This window comes from Delphinus delphis, chromosome 11, assembly GCF_949987515.2.
Source record: "Delphinus delphis chromosome 11, mDelDel1.2, whole genome shotgun sequence".
Lineage (NCBI taxonomy): Eukaryota > Metazoa > Chordata > Mammalia > Artiodactyla > Delphinidae > Delphinus > Delphinus delphis.
This window is the reverse complement of record NC_082693.1, coordinates 53993814-53999813: the sequence shown is the minus strand read 5'-3', so window position 1 is coordinate 53999813 and position 6000 is coordinate 53993814. Positions and strand designations below refer to the sequence as shown.

The window sequence follows — 6000 nt, the reverse complement described above, 5'->3', positions numbered from 1 at the left end:
TAGAGTTTCTATACCTTTCATTTAAAGTTTATTCCAAAGTATTTAATCTTCTCTGTTATTATTGTAAATGAAGATTTTTGTATTATGTCTTATAACTAGTTATTATTCATATATATGTAAAATAATTTCAGCATGTGATGCTTTTATCCTGATACCTTTAACTTATTTTATCATTTTAGTTAATGCCTTTTCTTGACTTGAACCGGATATAATTTTTTATCATGTTAAGTCTGAGATTTGGTTCATTTATTTATTTATTTGTTAACCAGTTCTAATACAAGACAGACATAATTCTATTCCCATATTAAAATAAAGAAACTGAGACCAGAGATAAAGACAGATTTGCTGACGGTCACAGAGAGAGCAATGGGCAAAGCTGGCCTTTTAATCAAGATTCTGTGCTTTTAACCACTGCATAATATTCTCTCCTCAAGGGTGGACTCCCTGAGGGTCTCCATGTAGTTTCACTCAACTCTATGGACACAGAAGACTAAACAAGATTTTGTAACTATAAAATTCATAAAAGGTCAGCCCTGGTCTACCTTCCAGTATGTTCCCAGCATGCAACCAGTGTGATCTTTCAAAAATGAAAATAGTTTATGCCATTTCCCTTCCTTAAATCTTTCATTGGGTTGATGTTGGTCTCAGAATAGAGGCAGAACTCTTTCACATGACCTTTGCTTTACTCTCCACACTCAGCTTCACCCCATGCTTTCTACATTGGCACTATAGCCACAGTGAAGTACCTGAAGTACTTCATCCTCCTGCATCTCATTCAGACAGCATCTTCTCTCTGATGCCCTTCTTGATCCCTGTCCTTATATACCCCTTCCATGCCTTCTGTAGTGCCTTGTATTAACCTTTGCCACATTTTATTTTATTTTATTTTGCATGTTTTCTTATTTTTTTAAATCTTGCTAGTATTCTTTAGGGAACAAACGCACAGATGAGTAGCTACAGTGAAGAAATCTTTTTATTAGAAAGTTAAGAAGACATTAAAAGATACTTCCAGGTATTATCTTCAGTGATGCCTCTTTTTGCCAGGACTCCAGGTAATATTCAGCCCCTACAGCTACCACAAGTGCAGCAAATCCCCATTTGAATCCTTTTAATAATACACCAACAAAGGAAACATTATTTGCAAAGCCACCTGTGTATCTCCAAGCTTCACTGCGGCCCCATGGATCCCTTAGCCCTTGTGCAGCCAGCTTCTCCTGGACAGTTTCTAATGGTGTCCCTTCTATCTTCTGTTGTTTATAATCTGGAAGTTCCATTTTACTATGACCATGTTCATGCCCATGTCCATGGGCCGGCCATGTTGTTGTTACTTGCTTTCTTCAGTTGATTCTTTTAAAATGCAGTATTATTGTGGTTAATACATATGGATCACATGAACTTTTTCTGACAGCAGTCTGACCTCTCAGGACACTCAAGATTCAGCCCTCCAGCCAGAGCTGCCACATTGCATTTTAATCACTTATTTACTGACTGTCTTAAAAACTCTTGAGGGCACAGACTATGTCATTTAATAGATTCCAGACTGTACCATCCCTCAGATGGTGAGCACTTAATATATGTGTGTTGAGTGAGTGAAAAAATATTGTTTTCTTACTTTAAAAAAATTTAGAATATTTATGTATACTTTAGAATATTTTCTACTTTCCTGAATAGGCAATGATTTGCATATATCCTCAGAACTGTCAGCATCATGAGCTGTAGGCTGTCATGAACTCTTCAGGCTTTAAAGAGAAACCTCAAATCAGTTATCTAAGGGTTTTTTAAAAAAGAAAATAATAACTGACATTTTTTTCTTACCACTTTCTTCTCTGTATGGGAATGATTTGCAGTTGTCATTAGGATGAATAATTCCCAGCCTTTTATAAAATGCAAACCTGAAAATGTTCTTTGAAAATCTGACTGCGATTTCTAAAAGGCATCATTTTCTGTCAAAAACTTCGTCCCACTCTAGCAATCGATATTTTACAAGTATCAGATGTATTCTGTTAGACACTCTCCTAAGCATATTACATACAGATTGTTTATGAAGCAGATTCAATTTCACCATTTTACGAATGAAGAAACTGCGGCATACAGAAGTTATGTAACTTGCCCAAGGTACCTTAGACACAGCTAGTAATAAAAGGAACTTAGACTGACTTTCAGGGGAGCAGAATACGGAGTCCTTATTCTAAAATTGCCATAGACCATTTCCTTTATATTTCATCCTACTGCACCTCCTGGAATATGTAGCGTTGTTTGTGTGCTATATGTATGTCTGTTTTATCTCCTAAATAAGATCCTAAGATCTTTCTTCTGAGGGAGTGTCTTATCTCTTTAGCCTCCACAGTATCTAGCATAGTGCTATACACATTGTGTGATCACTTCATAAATATGTGCTGAAGTGCTTTGAAAATTTATTTAAATTCTCCCCCTGGTCTTAGGAAATTGTATATAGGGGTTTTAACAAGTTAGGATAAAGCATATATATATTTTTAAAACTCAACATTTGTTGATCTAAGAAATGAATTTATGATTGAAGCGATCCCAATGATATCACCCATCTACTGTCCTTTTTTCCTCCTACCAGGCTTCCAGGTGGATATAACAATGCTTTGATGGATACTGATGAACTGGGTGCCTTGTAGCCTATTTGCTCGGTACCAATACGGGTTAATACAGCATTCATTTAACTCATTCCCTTTCACAGCTTCCTCTCCTGAGGGCTGTGCTTCTCTGAGGGTAGGGTAGGAAGCTTGTTGTCACTGTATGAAGGTGTAACTGAGCTCTTCTTTAGCCTCAAGGACACTCTCAGCTCAGCTGTGGACTCCAGCGCTCCTGTAATGATGACTACCTTCCCCAGCTGAAATGTCTCCCAGTGCTTGGGAGGTTAAAAATATTCCCCCATGCCACAGTGGGTTTTGGGAGGCCACGGTGGTACCAAGCATCAGCGCCAAGAAAATAATAACTTGATTACCAAGACCCTCTGTCCTTCATGCAAATAGACCCCAGCAGGCTACCAAACTTGCCTATACATGTCTGAATTTGCTGAATGTATGTTACAAAATATATCTGGAAAGTTACAATTCCACTGTTATTCTCTCAAACCAATGTTCAACTCAAGAAAGCAAAAAGGAAAATAATTGTGTTTATTAAATTTCTTCATCAAAGCTTTTATTATAAGATCAAGTCTTCCTAGGGGAATTCCCTGGTGGTCCAGGGGTTAGGACTTCACGCTTTCACTGCTGAGGCAGAGGTTCAATCCCTGGTTGGGGAACCAAGATTCCTCAAGATGTGCTGCAAGGCACCCCACCCCCCAAAAAAAATCAAGTCTTCATAGAATTTTGTCATATTATCTTTTTTACTAATAAATGCTTTTTGTTCTAATCATTTTGGATTACAGAAATAATACATGTTCATGTTCATGATAGAACTATTGAAAAGAACTATATTTTAAGTGTTTAATAATTCACAATATCTTCACTCAAAATACTTAATATTTTGGTATATTTTCTTTGTCTAGGTAATTACTTGGATAAAGAGATTTCAAAATGGAGACATAACTGCTATTGATATACACATATAGATCTATAGTTTATTTCCACTGACTGAACCTTATCTCATGAACATTTTTCAGATCACTTAAGATTCTTCAATGACCTTTTAAAAAGGCTCTATAATGTCACATAGCTACATAATGTTCCATTTAATGGTCTAACAAGGATATTTTGATGCTTTCACTGAGATGAACACCAGATTGCTCTTCCAAATCCTATCTGAATAAGAGAGGAAAGTACATTATGAACTGCATAAAGACAGGGAGATTTTCTAAAGAAATAAAGCAACCTTCATCTGCCCAATAAAATCCTGGAATTAAAAAATAAAGAAAAATAAATTCTTTTTTGTAAAATACCCCAGAACCTAGTTGCTTATTTGAGCTTTATCAAAGTGATTCAAGTCCAATGGAGTCCTATTTGTGTCTGAAACCCCTCACCACTGTACAAGGGAAGGAAAGTGACAAGAAGATACCTTTGTCAGATTTTCAGCTACTTCATTTTCTTAAGCCAAGCTGCAGATAACACAAATACAAACGTACATGCAGTATTTTAGCTGTGTGTGGTGCTTATCAATTGGTGGGAGGACAAAAGGGAAAGAAAATTAGAAAACCAAGAGATGTTTTCTGAACCTTAAAATTGGCACAGCGAGATTACCTCTACTTATGCAAATAATTTACCTTTTCTCTGTTACTGTGAGAAGCAAACATCTGCTTTGAGATATATTTACTCAGAGAAAAATGGTGACTAATTTTTCATCCAAAATATCATGAACTAAAAGGAATTAGATTAGTCCTAAAAGAAATGAGATGGGGGGGGATATAGCAAGAGAAATAAAAGAAAAACTTCCCTTTCGTATTCTGCAAAATGGAGCATAACAACACTTTTACAGCATGGAAATGCAAATAAAAATATTATATACAATTGTATACCTATCAAATCGAAAAGGCTTAAAATACTGAGTATAGCCAAGGATGTGGATAAATGGAAACTCTCTCAAACTGCTGAGTAAACACAGACCAGTTATGTAAGTTATTTTTTGTTTGTTTTATTTTTTAACTTAATGAGATACATGTGATGATGAAACTTCAAGGTCGGAAGTCTTGCATCCTTTCTAAGACTCAGGAGAAAGATTCTGGAACACTGGTGTACAAGGGCAGGGCAATGGGAGCATTTATCTTCTGCACAGGTAGTAAGCGGGTGCATTGTCAGTAGAGAATGTAAAAACAGAAATATAACCAACTAGAAGTCAGTCCGCTTTCTTATTATCACCATGTGCCTACGTTTCTAAACAATAGTCCACCTTGAAAAAAAGTCTTTTGTTTGTCTAAGCTCTTTACAATTGCTGTGATTATTGCACATTTTTAAACTACTTTACTTAGCCTTTGATTATCATGTTTTCTACATGGAAGTTAATTCAGGGAATTTTCAGTTGTGCAGTCAATCCGCGGCAGTCATGGACTCAGCTGTATTATATATCAGGGGATAATGGGATTGAAGGAGGTTTTCTAGAACAGGGTAGATTTCACCAAATTGGTAGATGAAACGAAGGTGCCAGTGGAAGGTGCCAGGGATGAAAGGAGAAGGTGTGTTATATAGTTAATGCATCAAAGTCTGTAGGCTTCTGTAGTTGTGGCTCCCTTTTGTTCTCGCCCTTGGGTGACTCTGGACCTTTTCATGACTTTTCTTGACTAATGGGACAATAACCCTTGTGATGCAGAGACTTGTAAAGTGCTTGCACACAGGGGCTTGCTCTCTTTTGTGGCCCTTAGGGGGATCCTGCAATTGCTAACACATGAATAGGCCCAAACTAGACTTCTGGATGATGAGTGACACAGGGCCTAGTCACTTTTATCACCTCACCTGACATCAGTCCAATTTACAGACCTGTGAGTAAGGCCATTCTAGACCATTCAGTCCCAGACAAGCCTCCAGCTGGTCACTGAGGTGTAAGTGAGTACACCTGAAATTAGCCCAACCTGGCTCATATGAGCAGAAACATCCAGCTTACCTTTAGACTTGTGAGCAATGATGTGTGATTATTGTTTTAAGACACCAAGTTTTGAGGTAGTTTGTTACACAGCAAAAACCAACTGATAGAAGATCCTTTAGTGGGTGAGTGAGGATGGGATAGAAGTCAGAGGTAGAAGGTAGACTAATCTATCCCTTAGATTAGTCCTGGATATAAGATAATATATACATAACTTGTTCAAATCCCCTGGCTTCCACACATGCACACACACACGCGTGCGGGCACACAAAGACACACACACACACACACACTCTCCTTCCCCCACTTCCCTTCAGGGTCAGGGAAAAAATGCAGGCTCTGAACTGAGACTACCTAAATTTAAATCCTTGTTTTGTTCTTTACTGGCTGAATGATCTTGGGCACAGGTCTTATTCATATGTAAAATAGAGGTGATAGTATTTACCTCATAAAGTTGTT

At 37.4% G+C, this 6000-nt stretch overlaps 1 pseudogene; it reads right to left on the bottom strand.

The window, feature by feature from the left end:
* Positions 1 to 995: 995 nt before the first annotated feature.
* LOC132434318 (NADH dehydrogenase [ubiquinone] 1 beta subcomplex subunit 3 pseudogene) overlaps positions 996 to 6000 on the bottom strand; it is a 136254-nt pseudogene continuing 131249 nt past the window's right edge.